Here is a 17344-nt window from a genome sequence, read left to right as displayed (position 1 = left end):
GTCCTGAATGGTGTTGCCTAGATTTTCCGTCTAGGGTTTTTATGGTGCCAGGTCTTATATTTAAGTCTTTAATCCATCTGGAGTTAATTTTAGTGTAAGGTGTCAGGAAGGGGTCCAGTTTCTGCTTTCTGCATATGGTTAGCCAGTTATCCCAACGCCATTTATTAAACATGGAGTCCTTTCCCCATTGCTTGTTTTTCTCAGGTTTATCAAAGATTGTATGATTGTAGATATGTTGTGTTGCCTCCAAGGCCTCTGTTCTGTTCCATTGTTCTATATCTCTGTTTTGGTACCAGTACCATGCTGTTTTGATTACTGTAGCCTTGTAGTATAGTTTGAAGTCCAGTAGTGTGATGCCTCCCACTGTGTTCTTTTTGCTTAGAATTGACTTGGCTATGTGGGCTCTCTTTTGGTTTCATATGAAGTTCATGGTGGTTTTTTCCAGTTCTGTGAAGAAAGTCAATGGTAGCTTGATGGGGATAGCGTTGAATCTGTAAATTACTTTGGGCAGTATAGCCATTTTCACGATATTGATTCTTTCTAACCATGAACATGGAATGTTTCTCCATCTGTTTGTGTCCTCTCTTATTTCGTTGAGCAGTGGTTTGTAGTTTTCCTTGAAGAGGTCCCTTACGTTCCTTGTAAGTTGTATTCCAAGGTATTTTATTCTTTTTGTAGCAATTGTGAATGGCAGTTCGTTCTTGATTTGGCTCTCTTTAAGTCTGTTATTGGTGTATAGGAATGCTTGTGATTTTTGCACATTGATTTTATATCCTGAGACTTTGCTGAAGTTGCTTATCAGTTTCAGGAGTTTTTGGGCTGAGGCGATGGGGTCCTCTAGGTATACTATCATGTCATCTGCAAATAGAGACGATTTGGCTTCCTCCTTTCTTATTTGAATACCCTTTATTTCTTTTTCTTGCCTGATTGCTCTGGCTAGAACTTCCAGTGCTATATTGAATAGGAGTGGTGAAAGAGGGCATCCTTGTCTAGTGCCAGATTTCAAAGGGAATGCTTCCAGTTTTTGCCCATTTAGTATGATATTGGCTGTTGGTTTGTCGTAAATAGCTTTTATTACTTTGAGATATGTTCCATCGATACTGAGTTTATTGAGGGTTTTTAGCATAAAGGGCTGTTGAATTTTGTCAAATGCCTTCTCTGCATCAATTGAGATAATCATGTGGTTTTTGTTTTTGGTTCTGTTTATGTGGTGAATTACATTTATAGACTTGTGTATGTTGAACCAGCCTTGCATTCCCAGGATTAATCCTACTTGATCATGATGGATAAGTTTTTTGATGTGCTGTTGCAATCGGCTTACCAGTATTTTAAGCAGGCACATAGATGGCCTGTACAGAAGTGATAGATCCCTTCTTGGTGGTGGTAATTCTTTCCTGCATAGTACCCATGTCAGTGGCCAGGGTAGGCTGATAGCCCACAGCAGAAGGGATTCTGCCCATTAAGGCAGACACCTCTGAACCAGCCTGGGTGAAGCAGAAGATGTTATCCATAAATAGCAATACATCCTGACCTTCCTGGTCTCTGAAGTATTCAGCCACAGTCAGTCCAGTCAGAGCTACCCGGGCACGAGCACCAGGTGGTTCATTCATTTGACCATATACCAGGGCTACCTTAGACGTGGCATCTTTTAAGTTGATAACACCAGACTCAATCATTTCATGGTATAAATCATTGCTTTCATGGGTCCTCTCACCAACACCAGCAAACACAGAGTAACCACCATGGGCTTTGGCAACATTGTTGATTAACTGCATGAACAGTACAGTCTTGCCAACTCCAGCACCACCAAAAAGTCCAATTTTGCCACCCTTGGCATAGGGAGCTAGCAGATCCACAACCTTGATACCAGTCACCAGAATTTCCTGCTCAACACTCATTTCCATTAATTCAGGAGCCTCAGCATGAATGGGAGCAAATTGTTTGGTTTTGATGGGACCTCTTTCATCAATAGGTTCTCCAATGACATTCAGGATTCTGCTCAAAGTCTCAGGACCAACAGGAATTTTGATTGGTGCACCAGAATCCAGTACTTTCTGGCCTCTAACCAAGCCCTCTGTACCATCTATAGCAATGGTCCTTACTGTGCTCTCACCCAAATGCTGGGCCACCTCCAAAACCAGTCTGGTCTCCCTGCCTTGCACTTCCAGGGCATTTAGGATGGGTGGTAGGCCCTCATCAAACTGGACGTCCACCACTGCGCCAATGACTGCCATGATGCGCCCGGTGGCAGCGCCTGCCTTCGCGAAGGAGATGTTTGCGCCGCATAGTCCCTGACAGGATAGACAGCTGTTGGAGTGGCCCGCAGTAAGAGCTGCGCTGGGGGTAGCAACGCTGAAGGGCTCAGTCCCCGCAAGGCCCCGCAGGCGGAGGTAGCGGCCACACGACCCACAAGACCCAATATGGCGGAGTCCGGGTGGAGACTTGCTACACTTCTTTTTAATGGCTGCATTTTTTTTTTTTTTTTTTTTTTGAGATGGAGTTTCGCTCTTGTTACCCAGGCTGGAGTGCAATGGCGCGATCTCGGCTCACTGCAACCTCCGCCTCCTGGGTTCAGGCAATTCTCCTGCTTCAGTCTCCTGAGTAGCTGGGATTACAGACACACACCACCATGCCCAGCTAATTTTTTTTTTTTTTTTTTTTTGTATTTTTAGTAGAGACGGGGTTTCACAGTGTTGACCAGGATGGTCTCGATCTCTTGACCTCATGATCCACCTGCCTTGGCCTCACAAAGTGCTGGGATTACAGGCTTGAGCCATCGTGCCCGGCCTATGGCTGCATGATATTTAACTTTCCAGATATACCATATGTTACCTAAATAATTTCCTATTGGTATACCTTATGTTGTTTCCAATATTATGCTCCTACAAACACACTTGCAAGAATTATCTGGGTTATATATTATTTTACACATATTGTAAATTATCTGTAGGATAAATTCCTAAAAGTAGAATTGCCGAGTTAAAGGCTATGTCCACTTTCCACATTGGTATCTGATTTGGTTTGGATCTGTGTCCACACATTCCAAATCTCATCTCGAATTGTAATCCCCATAATCCCCTCTCGAATTGTATTCCCCATAATACCCAATTGTTGAAGGAGGGGTGTGGTAGGAAGTGATTGGATCATGGGGGCAGTTTCCTCCATGCTGTTCTCATGATAGTGAGTTCTCACAAGATCTGATGGTTTAAGTGTCTGGCAATTTCCCGTGCTTGCACTTCTTTCTCTCCTGCCGCCTTGTGAAGAAAGTGCTTGATTCTCCTTCCACCGTGATTGTAAGTTTCCCGAGGCCTCCTGGGCTATGCAGAACTGTGAGTCAATGAAACCTCTTTCCTTTATAAATTACTCAGTCTCAGAGAAGTTCTTTATAGCAGCGTGAAAACAGACTAATACAATATCTATTGTCCAATTATCCTACAAGTGATCACATAAATCACATTGATAAGACGAATGGCAACGTGTGCATTCCCTGTTTTCCAACATCCTCTTTAACAAAGTGCATTATTTAACATTTTATCTTTGCAAATCTGTTAAAATGCTTCATTTTCATTTTAACTTGTATGTTTAATTGTGAGTGAAGTTGATTGTCTTTTGTTTTTAAAACCCATTTCTATTTCCTTTTTGAGAACTGTTTGTTCATTTCCTTTGCCCATTTTTCTATTAGGTTGTTGACCTTTATTGATTGGTACAAGCTGTTTATATTTTATGGAAATTAGCCCCTTTTCTGTCATGTGTTGTGATTTTTTTTCTATATTGCTGTTTAATCTTTCATTTTGTTTATGGGTTCTTATTTTTCTTTGTCTTATTTACATTTGCCAAGAACATGACAACTTTGAATCTTTTCTCTTTTTCACCTTCAGTATATTGCTAACTCTTAAAAATTTGTTCCTTCTTACTATTTCTAGGATGTAAATAAATAAAAAAGAACAAACCTAGGCTCTGCCCTCATTAACGGAGTGGGTTAACATGGCAATCGGTTTGTCATAAAAGTGTGTTTGGTCTGCTCTTGCTCTTCCTCTTGTCCATGTGATGCTTTCTGCCATGTAAGGATGCAGCAAGAAGGCCTTCATCAGATGTACCCACTCAACTTTGGACTTCCCAGATCCAGAACCATAAGCCAAATACACTTCTATCTTTTAACAGTTACTCAGTCTGCAGTATCATATTATAGCAGCACAAAATGGACTAAGACAGCTGTTGTCTTAGAAGTAAATCACAGTGCAACTATACCAAGGAAGGTCACATAGCTACAGAAGCAAAGCTTAAAGCTATTAATGACATGGGAAAATGCTAACACTATTATATTAGAGGCAAGATTCAAAATTGTTTATAAAGTGAGATCAGCACTATATAAAAATATATTAGAACTAAAAGAAATATGTCAAAGCAGCAGTCACTTGTGTTTAGAGATTATGCATAATATTTTTCTGATTGCTTTTACTTTTCTGTGTGTTGCCTGGGCAACAGAGTAAGAGTCCATCTCTAAAATAAATTATTTTTTTGAGACAGAGGCTTGCTCTCTTGCCCAGGCTGGAGTGCAGTGGCATGATCTTGGCTCACTGCAACCTCCACCTCTCGGGGTCAAGCAGTTGCCTGCCTCAGCCTCCCAAGTAGCTGGGATAACAGACACCTGCCACCATGCTCAGCTAATTTTTGTTATTTTTAGTAGAGACGGGGTTTCATCATCTTGACCAGGCTGATCCTGAACTTCTGATCTCATGATCCACCTGCCTCAGCTTCCCAAAGTGCTGGGATTACAGGCATGAGCTACCGAGCCCAGCCCTAAAAATTTTTAAAAACAACGGCTGGGCATGGTGGTGTCTCCTGTAGTCCTAGCTATTTAGGAGGCTGAGGTGGAAGGATCACTTGAGCCCAGGAGTTCAAGGCTGTAGTCAGCTATGATTATACCACTGCACTCCAGCCTGGGCAACAGAGTGAGACCCTCTCTATAAACAACAACAACAAAAACGCAAAACACATTGTCTGTCTTTACTTACGAACCCATAATGACTTCCTGTTCCCTAATGCATGTTTAAATTACTCAGTCTAGTACCCCAGTCTTCTAAATTTGGTCTCACTTTACTGAAATTATCCAAGTGTATTTACTACTACTGCCCAATAAACATCCCCCCTACCCCCCAGTTCGACTGGTCTGTCACTGCTTGTGCTCACACCCTGCCTTTTCTCTGATTTTGCTCATTCTGTTCATTGTGCTTATAATGCACTTCCTTGTGCTCCCTTTGTGCCCAAATCCTTCTCATCTTCAGGAGGTTCCACCCCCTCCATGTTGACTTTCACCTTGCCCCCTGCCAAATCCTCAGAGCATGTTCTTTGAATCATAGCCACAACATAATACTTTATGGTTCTGCCACCATTTCTTGTGTGCTAATTTTGACTCTACAACTGTTTTTGAAAGCTCTGTGAAGGCAGGCAGTATTAATCGCAATCTTCTTTTCACCCTTTGCTCAGTTTCTGCACAGTGCTGAGCAGAGGGTAAGGCTTACTAAACTGCTGACAAGGCTTATATGATGAGCAAAAGTTCTTGGGTGATGTCTTCTTTTCTCCTTTCCTCTGTTCTTCCCTGGTAGCCTCTCTTCTGAGTAGTGCTCAGTAGCAGAAGCAAATTAGTTGAAGCCCTAGAACACTGGGGTTCTCAGCCCTGGCTGCACATTATAAGCATCTGAGGAGCTTTTAAAAATATGGCTGCTTGCTTTCTCCCTTTCCTGTGTCCCACCTCGGAACTACAGAATTTTATTGGTCTAGCTGGGCACGGTGGTTCACACCTGTAATCCCAGCACTTTGGGATGCCGAGGTGGGTGGATTACAAAGTCAGGAGATGGAGACCATCCTGGCCAACATGGTGAAATTCTGTCTCTACTAAAAATACAAAAATTAGTTGGGCATGGTGGTGCATGCCTGTAGACCCAGCTACTCAGGAGGCTGAAGTAGGAGAATCACTTGACCCAGGGAGTCAGAGGTTGTAGTGAGCCGAGAATGCGTCACTGCACTCCAGCCTGGTGACAGAGCAAGACTTCGTCTCAAAAAAAAAAAAAAAAAAAGGTTATTGGTTTAAGATGGGACCAGCATTGGTATGTTTTCTAAAGCTCCCTTGTTGATTCTAACGGTTTCATCGAGTCCCACTCCTTTCAAGATCCAGCCTTGTTGGCGTGCACCCATTCAGCACTTTCCTGTCTTGTTTCCAGGCAGGAAGTCATCCTGGAACTGGCCAGAGACTCCTAAGTGACGGTCTTTAGATAAGTCCTTTGGCATCAGCTATAGCCTTTGTTGTATTTCAAAGGTGTTTACCTTCAGACTGACAACTCTCTGCACTGGGGCTGGCTCTGAAGGTTGCCTTTCAGTCTAGGCACCAAGATAAGCTAATGGATAGATAGACCAGTACTAGGGTTAAAATAAGCTCAGATTTCCCCAAACAATGCCCTGTTGTTATACAATAAAGCAATCTGATTGAAGCAATTTGTTTTCTTTGGAAATGCAATACACAATTTTTATGACAGAGTTAGAACACTGTGTTAAGGAAAAGCAATTATGTATGTACAAATAGGAAAACCTCAACAATTATCAACCATTATAAAAACTCTACTAATATGTTAGTACATAGCTCTCTTACTTATATAAGAACAACAAAACAACAGCAGTCATAATACTAATAGTTAACAATTGTTAACACTAACTGTGAACCAGGTACCTGTCCTAAATGTTTTATTTGGATTTCTCTCAGTTAAAAGTGCCAACCCTGGTAAAGATGTACTATTATCCTCATTTTATCGATGAGGAAATTCAGCAACTATATTACAAAAGCATTTGCTAGCTGGTAAATGGAAAATCCAAGATTAGAAAACGTTCAGAGATATATTCTCAACAACTTCCTAGTTTCCATTTGAAAGGAAAATCAGATTAAATTGAGGGAAAAAAACCCAAGCTTTCCCAAATATGAATACATACTAAATATCTGTTATTATTTTACTTTAATAATTTTTAATGGAAATTACTCCAAAATCTAGTACATACATCACTGCTTCCTTAAATAGAAGAAACTGAACACAATCTAAACTTTTCTTTAAAGACTCTCTGGTTCGGTCATAGACGTTAATTTTCTGGGGAGGCTAAATGGAGCCTGATTCTCTGGGGCTTTTTAGGGTTTATAGAGTTGGGTCATTCTTACTCAGTGCACTGGACACTGACGGTGGCCGCCTGGCCCTTGGTGCTTTCTAAAGGTAGCTGCCCTGCCGACAGTCCCTAGGAAGGGTCAGCCCTAGGACAGTGGTGCTCTGGTCTAAGTGGGCCAGGCAGCCCCTCAGCCACAACTGATTGGGCAAACAGCTGACACGTGACCCAAAGCAGCTATCCTATAGGCTGGCCGCTTTCTAGACAATGAACAAATGGGACAAGTTTAGCCAAAAATGGGTGAGATGATCCAGATTCTCCCTTTGGAGAATTTGAATGACTGGTTAGCAGTGGGGGCTAAAGGGATATACAGTACAGAGAGAGCCCATGGGATAGAACAAGCAAAAGTGATGAGAAAGCAGATACTACAATGAGCAGAAGCTGTGGGGTAGAGAAGAAATACAGGGCAGGGGTCCCACACTCAGGCGCCCTTGGCAGTCGGGCAGGCAGTGCCAATGAGAGAAGAGAGCACGGCGAGGGTGATCCGGCACGTAAAGATTCGGGGACTGCCAAGCTCATGCCACGCCCAGATGCCTCGGAATTCTCAACAATGGGAAGGCGCCATGCTGGCCAAACACAATGAGTCTGCAGGCTGAAAGAGGTCAGGAGTCGTCAGTTTGCAAATTCCAAGGAAAGGATGAGGAAGTCAGTTAGAGGCAGGCAGAGAAACCGAAAAACACTGACAAGCACAGAGGGAAGGGAGAGCTGATTCACAAAAATAACTCATCGCTGAGGTGAACTCCTGATGCTGAAGTCCTGGAGTTACCTTGGATTCCCGGTGACGTCCTGGCTCATGAGGCTTCTGGCTCTCGAAGCTCCTGTTCTTCCAGAGGCTTGGTGATTTGGCTTTTCCTGGGTTCCCACGAGGCCCTTTGGGGCTGAGATCCCTGTTTTCTTCATTCCTAATAACTCCTTCCCCTAATATTAGATGTAACTTGAGCTGTTCCTCGGAACCAAAGGAGACTAAAAAAAAACACTCTAAATGGTCCCAGATTGCGTTTTTTTTTTCCTTTGGAATTATTGTACTCCTATTTATAGTTTTTCTGTTTCCTCCTTTGCTGCTAGGCTGTCAACTGTCACTTTATTGCTGCAGTGTGCTTGCTTCTACTAGCCATTCTGTCTGTTAAAGTTACTCATAGACTTGAACACCAGATCTGGAAGCTTGATGGAATTAAAAAATTAAAAGTAAACAAGAAATGAAACAAGGGTGAATTTTATAGTATGTAAGTTAAATCTCAATACAGTTGTTATGCAAGTTTTAAAAGTAATAAAAGATATTTAGTACCCCATGAGCTTCCGTATAGAGTATTTTGGAAATGCAATTTGGCTATTCAGATGCTTTTCTTGTTTACTTTTTTACTTTTGGCTCTAGTCCAATCGGTGCATATCTTACTAAAGTAACCTCTGGTTCTGAGGAATCAAAACATACTGGAGCCAGCACAAGTAAAGGGAAGGAGATTTATTTTAAGGTATTATACAGAACCCAACTGAAGAAAGCATGTATGATCAGACAGCTTCTCTCCCTCTTTCTGGTCCTCCCTGCTTGGTTTCCCAATCTCTTGTCCTTGTTTCACATCTGCTCCATTTTCCTTTTTGCAGACTAGTTATTCTGCATCTCTGTAAGTTATTTTTTTTAGTTTCTTCTCCCTCATAACGCTGGCTTGCATATGGCTTTGGGCTGCCATGCTGCCAGTTTTGCCAACAAGTCTTCATGACCTTGCATCTTCAGTGTCAACACCATCCACTTCAGCCTCTATGTCTCTGAGAATATGATGGACTCAGTTTGGGCCAAGCGACTGCCCTTAGTCAAATTAGCTGGTCAGAGATCAGAGCACAGCCCCATTTATTTAAGGAATGTCCTTCCAGTCTGCAGGCAGACAGGCTCTCCAGGGAGATTTTGGTAAGGGTGAAATGTCTGGCATTTTGACCTGAATGAAATTTCTGAATTTCTGAGCTGTGATAGATATTGTATTATTACATATTTACTTTTCCTCTTCTTTCTTGCTTTTCATTCAACTTAAAGTCCTGCTAACAATAAACAAATTGTTTGTTGGTGATATTACCTATCAGTATCTGGAGTTAGATGATCTAGTCTAGTAATAATTGCTATTTTGGTTTCTATTTATGTAAAACTACAACAAATGTTAAAGACAGTTATTTCCTTCAGCCCTTTTCTGTCATTTCTCAGGACTCTACTACTAAATTATCTTCGTAAAACTAGTCATGTGGTTTTGTTTGTTTTTTGAGACAGAATATGACTCTGTTGCCCAGGCTGGAGTGCAGTAGCATGATCTTGGCTCACTGCAACCTCCACCTCCCAGGTTCAAGCGATTCTTCTGACTCACCCTCCCGAGTAGCTGGGACTACAGGCGTGTGCCACCATACCCGGCTAATTTTTGTATTTTTAGTAGAGATGAGTCTTCGCCATTTTGGCCAGGCTGGTCTCGAACTCTTGGCCTTAAGTGATCCACCCACCTCGGCCTCCCAAAGTGCTGGGATTATAGGCGTAAGCCACGGCACCCATCCATAAAACTAATTCTTGTTCAAACAAAACATAATGATTTAATTTTTAACAATGTAACTAACTTTCTGTAAAACTAATTTAAATTCTATATTTCATCTACACAGGGATGCTTTCCTGACCAAAAAGTCTTCAGGAATGTAGGGGTAATTTGAGAATTTGTCTAAAATTACTGCTTTCTATTATATTTCCTTCTCTTCACAGAAGTATGAAATAATTACAAGTCAACCACAGGTGAAATAGTTTATTAGTTTTTCAAAAGGTGCCAGGTGTGAGAGAAAACATTTCCTCTAAGCCAAAACCAGAACAGTTCTATTTAAAAAACAACAAAATGCACTTTGGGAGGCAGAGGTGGGTGGATCACCTGAGGTCGGGAGATCGAGACCATCCTGGCCGACATGGTAAAGTCCTGTCTCTACTAAAATACAAAAAATTAGCTGAGCGTGGTGGTGCGCTCCTGTAGTCCCAGCTACTTGGGAGGCTTAGGCAGGAGAATCGCTTGAACCCAGGAGGCAGAGGTTGCAGTGAGTCAAGATCACACCACTGCACTCTAGCCTGGCATCAGAGCAAGAGTCTGTCTCAAAAAAAAAAAAAAAACACAACAAACAAACAAAAAAAACAAAGTATATGTTTCTCTTGCTTCTCCATTTTTATTCTAGCATTTGAATGATACTAAACAGTTTACAAAACATTTTCTTGCACATGGTTGAACTTAATAATAAAAATAATGTTCTGGCCAGGTACAGTGACTTACACCTGTAATCCCAGCACTTTGGGAGGCCGAGGCAGAAGGATCGCCTGAGTTCAGAAGTTCAAGACCAGCTTAAAAAGAAAAAAAACATAGCCTGGCATGGTGGCATGTGCCTGTAGTCCCAGCTACTCAGGAGGCTAAGGTGGAAGAATCACTTGAGCCCAGAAGATTGATGCTGCGGTGAGCTGTGATCACACCACTGCCCTCCAGCCTGAGCAACAAAGCAAGACCCTGTCTTAAAATAAATAATAATAATGATGATCTAAGGTTGGTAATATCATTCTGTAACTGGAAAACAGGCTTAGAGAGGTTGTGTGTCCTGTTCAGGGTCACAATGCCATGTGCACCAGGTAAAAACTAAAGTGGTCTTACTCTAAATCTTATGGTGTTTGAATGGCACTTACTCTCTTTTTCTTATCCCTAAAACAAATTTGGGAGGTGAAGGTAGGGCATCAGTTAAGTGCCGTATCTTAGGGTTTCAAAGCCTGTGAATTCTCGGTACAAACTTTCAGTATAATCTTGATTTGTTTCTCTAACCTCAAGACCCATACATATTATGATATAACAAAATAACTGCCTAATTATTTATGGTAAATTGAGTGATAAATTGAGGGTCACCAAGGCCTATGTTTGAATCTGTCCCTTGCAGTTGAAATCATATACACTATTTTAATTCAGTCTATCCCTTTCTAACCCCTTCTAAATTTGTCAGGCATATAACTCTATAGAGATTAAAATAATGTAGAATGTAAATTGCTAACAAAACCATTCTTGGAAGGAATGTCTTTTACTGCTGTCTAAAGAAAGCAAATTAGTCCCCTAAGTGAGACTGTGATTATGTGGTTGTGGTGGTTAGGATGTTAGCCTACTTAAAAGAAGAAATGGTTTTTAAAGGAGATAAGTGCATTTGCTATTTATATGGAGATAGATCCTACTAACTACCCAAAGTGTTATTTTGAAATTTCACTAAAGTAGGCAACTAGAGCTTTTACTTAGAAACCCCTTCTTAGTAGTTCAAGTTGCTATGTTTCCAAAAGGAATACAATGTTTTAGTTCCCCTGCCCCCCCCCAATACTTTAAGTTCTGGGATACATGTGCAGAATGTGCAGACCCATCAACTCATCATCTACATTAGGTATTTCTTCTAATGCTATCCCTCCCCTGCCCCCTCACCCCCTGACAGGCCCTGATGTGTGATGTTCCCTCCTTTGTGTCCATGTGTTCTCATTGTTCAATTCCCACTTATGAATGAGAACAGGTGGTGTTTGGGTTTCTGTTTCTGTGTTAGTTTGCTGAGAATAATGGTTTCCAGCTTCATCCATGTCCCTGAAAAGGACATGAACTCATCCTTTTTTATGGCTGCATAGTATTCCATGGTGTACATGTGTGACATTTTCTTTATCCAGTCTATCACTGATGGGCATTTGGGTTGGTTCCAAGTCTTTGCTATTGTGAACAGTGCTGCAATAAACATGTGCACATGTGTCTTTATAGTAGAATAATTTATAATCCTTTGGGTATATTCCTAATAATGGGATTGCTGGGTCAAATGGTATTTCTGGTACTAGATCCTTGAGGAATCACCACACTGTCTTCCACAATGGTTGAACTAATTTACATTCCCACTAACAGTGTAAAAGCATTCCTATTTCTCCACATCCTCTTCAGCATCTGTTGTTTCCTGACTTTTTAATAATTGTCATTCTAACTGGCATGAGATGGTATTTCATTGTGGTTTTGATTTGCATTTCTCTAATGACCAGTGATGATGAGCTTTTTTTCATGTTTGTTGGCCACATAAATGGCTTCTTTTGAGAAGTGTCTGTTCATATCCTTTGCCCACTTTTTGATGGAGTTGTTTTTTCTTATAAATTTGTTGAAGTTCCATATAGATTCTCGATACTAATAGCCCTTTGTCGGATGGATAGATTGCAAAAATTTTCTCCCATCCTGTAGGTTGCCTGTTCACTCTGGTGATAGTTTCTTTTGCTGTGCAGAAGCTCTGGAGTGTAATTAGATCCCATTTGTCAATTTTGGCTTTTGTTGCCATTGCTTTTGGTGTTTTAGCCTATGCCTATGTCCTGAATGGTATTGCCTAGGTTTTCTTCTAGGGTTTCTAGGGTTTTAGGTCTTACATTTATTTAAGTCTAATGCATCTTGAGTTAATTTTTGTATAAGGTATAAGAAAGGGGTTGAGTTTCGGTTTTCTGTATGTGGCTAGCCAATAAATACCCAACACCATTTATTAAATAGGGAATCCTTTCCCCATTGCTTGTTTTTGAATGATTTAGTTTTTAAAAGTCTCTAACTCAGACTTTTCACATATGTAGAGTTTTCACTCTACTACATGTAAATGAGTAAGATTTTGCTGTGTTTATTTTGATATGAAGGACAGACATTAGATTGGAATTTAGGTCTTCTGTGTGCACTGTTCACTGCATTTTGTTTGTTAAAGTTACATTTAGTGCTTATAACAGGATAGTCACGGATGTGCTGAGCCGAAGAATAGTTCTTATGGCCTAGAGAGGATGAGCAAGAAATAATCTACATGCAATAACATACTAAGAAACAGTGGCACTTGCCAACAAACGAGTTACTTTAATTTCTAATTCTTCCTTACATTGACTATATTTCTAATCACTTTGCCTAACAGCATTTAGAATCACTCTGGAAAGAAAAACAATGGAGATGTTTGGCCAACAATGTAGAGTAAAGGAAAAAGAGTACAACTACAATGAAACGGGCTGAGAGGGGAGAACTGCAGTTCAGCACGGGGAGGAAAAGTCAGAGGTAAACATAAGAGGAACAGCAATATTAGATTTCTTTTAACAGTGAAAGGATTGGTGGGGGAATGAAAGAAGGTGATTCAGCAAAATCACAGGATTGGAGAATTTTGAATATAAAGAAAGGAAAATGATCCCCTTTTCATACAGGAGTCTGTGAAAATGTGGATTTAAATCAAATGTGTGAAAGCTGAACAACAGAATTATATGCTAAAAGGAGGAGTTTATTCCAGAGTATAAAAAATTGTATATATCTATACGAAACTTTAGGCATAACCTTTGGCAATATGGTTCTAGCATTTTACTCATATTATCAATTATGTATTTTTCCATTACAACTATATAAAAATTAACCAGTTTATAGCTAAAAAAGCATCTGAGGAGGCTGAGGATTCCTATCTTTCTGACTGTCTCAACTGTTTATAAAACCAGTGCTTCTAATTTCCATTATTAACACTTTTATTTTATATTTTATACTTTTGGTAAAATGAAGGTAAAATGCAAATACTATTCGAATAATTGCAAAAACACTGAGGCAGAGGAAGATGGTAATATATTTGAAATCAAACTGTTGCCTACCAGGTAGCTCCCTCTACCTACCTCATATATCCATTTGTTAGCTAAAACACAAAACTTGGAAGTTCAGCATATGAAGACGATTTAGTGGCAGTATCTAATATGTGACTGCAGACTAACATCAAAGAAATCAGGTAAATGGAAGGCCTAAGGCTGAAATTAGTTAATTAATTAATAAACCAGTCAACTTTACCAGTAGGAGTTTGTATATCAACCAATGGGAGCAGAGGGAAATCTAGTGAGGAAAGGACTTCTGGGAAAATTTTCCTCCATGTGAAAAGACAGACCATGAGTATAAACCCTTTTCCTTCTTCGTACCTATGAAATATGGCCATGACAAGAGAAGAAACAGGAAAACCAGTTAGGAGGCTCTCGGAGTGGTGCAGGTGAGAGATGATGGTGCCTGCACTAGAGTAGCAGTGATGGAGATAGAGGGCAGGACACAGTCAGGGTATATTTTGGAGACAAAAACAAAAACAAACAAAAAACTGTGGAACATGCTAATGGATTGGATATGTGGGACAAGGGAAAGAAGTAAAGAATGAGTTCAAGCCTGGAATGGTCAGACACCTGGTATCTGATTCAGAATAACCCAGGAAGAGGGATGTGGGTGTGCGGTGGAAGATAAGCAGGTTTGCCCGTAGTTGGTCACTATTGAAGCTGAGTGTTGAGTGCATGGGATTCACTCTGCTGTTTTGTCACTTTTCTTTATGCTTTTTTCCACAATAAAAATGTCTTAAAATGCCAAAGGAATAAAAAACAAAGAAGTATGGCCAAGATGTAAAGCTTGGTGTTCTAGTGGTCATTTTGTAATTATGAGGGTAAACCAGGCCAATAGCAGAGAGATTACCCCAAAATCCTGGCACTGTCGTACCACTTATTTCACCATTCCCAGAGCTTCCTACTTCTAGGCTTCTTGTGGAAGAGAAAGAAAGTGGAGAAAAAACAAAACTAGAACAAACCTGTGTTGTTTATGTCACTTTTATTTGGTTAAATCAAATTGTTTTACTTGCAACCAAATGAGTCCTAACTGATGTATAGATCATATATGTCATTTGATCCCATGAGCAGAAAAGCACAGAATAACTATTGGATTTGGAGTTTGCTTGTCAGCCGCACCTAGACCTCATACTCCTGCAGCCGCTTTTTATAGTCTCCTCCTATCCGTTTCTCTTGGACTCATTTCCTCTCCTGTCTAAACAGGAGTGTCACTTCTCATCAGTCTCTGTGAATTCAGTCCGTGTCCTCTGCCAAGCCTCTTCCTGCGTTGGCCTCATGGCTTGTATGCTGATCATGTTCAGCAATACAACCAAGGACAATTGCCTAACAAAAGCAATTGCAATTTCAAGGTTTCCAGACTTGCCTGGGTTTCTACTGTCATTTAGCTTCCCTCTGATTTGTTAGTGGTTACCTTTCTTCCCCACTCCATAGTTTCTACGCCAGATCTTAGTTACTATTCTCCAACCTAATGTTCTCTAGCCTCATCTCTCTTCTTTTATCAGATGCTCTTGTCTCCTTCCAGAGAAAATGCAGACCAAGAGGTGATACCATGTAACTCCCCCCAACCCCATCCACTTACAAATTTTGCTTTAATTTCTTTCCTTTTTGTTTTAGTGGGAAAAGGGATTCATTTGTGTGAATGAACTTCTGTTCCAACCTGCTTTTGACTCTTTTGTAATTTTGTTAGATCATATATCTTCAGTCGCTCTTTTTCTCTAATGATAAATATGTTCAAATCTCCTATTCTCTCCACATACAAAACCTAACTCAAAATAGATTATAGACCTAAAATCTAAACTATAAACTGTTTAGGAGAAAACATAGGACCTTGAATTAGACAAAGATTTCTGAGATAGAACTTGAAAGTATGAACCATAAAAACTTGATAAATTGGACTTCATCAAAAATTTAAACATCTGCTTTTCAAAAAATATTGTTAAGAAAATGGAAAGACAAGCCACAGACTTGGAGAAAATATTTGGAAAACACTTATCTGATAAAGGATTTGAATTCAGAGTATGTAAAGACTTTCACAATTCGATAATAAGAAAACAGACAACCCAATAATTAAAATGATCAACAGATTTGAATTCACCAAGGAAGAGGTACAAACAACAAATAAACACGTGAAGAGATACTCAATATAATTAACAGAGTGCAAATGCAGTAGGGAATGGAAATTGAAACCATAACAAGATACCAGTGTACATGTATTAAAACAGCCAAACTTTTAAAACTGCCAATGTCAAGTTCTGAGGAAGATTCAAAGCAACAGGAACTCATACACTGTTGGCATGCAAAATGGTATAATCACTTGGGAAAAGTTAGGCAGTTTTCTTAAAAAGTTAATTTATAGTCAGTAATCCTCTCCCAAGGACCAAGAGAAATGAAGATGTATGCCCACACAAAGACCTATATGCAAAGGTTTATAGCATTTTTATTTATAATTGCCCTACACTGGAAGCAACTCAAATATCCATCGACTGAGAAATAGACAAATCGTCATACCACTCACCAATCAAAAGGAATGAACCACATTCCTTCTGTAGTTCTTTTGAAGCAATCTTTGTGGCAGAGTTGCCTAAACTTAATGCTGATATTTTGTCTGGTTCCTAACTTGCTACAGCCCAGCTTTCCCATCCATTTTAGTAAAATTCCTCGTTAGGCTATCAAGGACCTCCAAGTGGCTGAATTCAGTAGAGACTTTTCAGTCCTTATTTTGTTTGACCTCCTTATGATATTTAAACTGTCCATTCTGTTCTCCTTAAGCATCTTCCTTCCTTTGATTCTGGAGGCACCACTGGGTTCTGATGTTTGATTTTCTCAGACTTCTATACAGGTTACTCTTTTTTTTTTTTTTTTTTTGTTACTAGCAACTTTCAGTGTCCCTTGGGGCCCTAGTATTTTGCTCTTTTCTCTTCTTACACCATGTTCTTCCTAGAAAAGAGGAGGAAGACACCATTCCCCACTTCTACCTCACCCTTGCATTTTTAAGAAGACTTCTTGAAAGTCCCACAGAACACTTGTTAGGATTTAGTTAAAAAACCATGACCAAACTGGAGGACGTAATCGTTTATTTCAGGTAGTAATGTGTCTGGTTTAAAAACGGAAGTTCTGGTGGAAGGCAGGGAAGATTTGGAAAATTACAGTTTTGCAAACTTCATGGTAAAGATTGATCTGGACAAGAATCATCAGAGAATACTTAATCTAGGCAGGCAAGTTTGTTGAAGAGCAGAATATTTCTATGGTATTAAAGTATTTTCCCACTAATCACAAATTGGTAACAAGGGGGAAAACAGTAACTATACAGTGGGGAAACCAGACAATATCCTAACAGATAATCAAGATTAACATAAGCAAAGAAGAGCAGGCAGGCATCATGTGGTCTCCAAATGTGACTCTCAGAAGGACACAACATTGCTTTTGTGGTATTCCCACTGGAAATGCATAACCTAAATCTAATCTTGAGAAAACATCAGACAAACAAAAGTTAAGAAACAGCCTATAAAA

At 40.1% G+C, this 17344-nt stretch overlaps 1 protein-coding gene and 1 pseudogene across 2 annotated transcripts in view; one reads left to right on the top strand and one right to left on the bottom strand.

The window, feature by feature from the left end:
- LOC118148345 (uncharacterized) overlaps positions 1-17344 on the top strand; it is a 90368-nt gene that overhangs the window by 30078 nt on the left and 42946 nt on the right. The gene's annotated exons all lie outside the window — the stretch shown is intronic.
- Positions 1262-6072, bottom strand: LOC100403151 (ATP synthase F(1) complex subunit beta, mitochondrial pseudogene; annotated as a pseudogene). Its single transcript, XR_013528184.1, has one exon. The product of XR_013528184.1 is annotated as an ATP synthase F(1) complex subunit beta, mitochondrial pseudogene (transcript).

The sequence above is a fragment of the Callithrix jacchus genome, chromosome 16 (genome assembly GCF_049354715.1).
Source record: "Callithrix jacchus isolate 240 chromosome 16, calJac240_pri, whole genome shotgun sequence".
Lineage (NCBI taxonomy): Eukaryota > Metazoa > Chordata > Mammalia > Primates > Cebidae > Callithrix > Callithrix jacchus.
The sequence above is the reverse complement of the archived record's forward strand: the minus strand, read 5'-3'. Positions and strand labels throughout refer to the sequence as shown.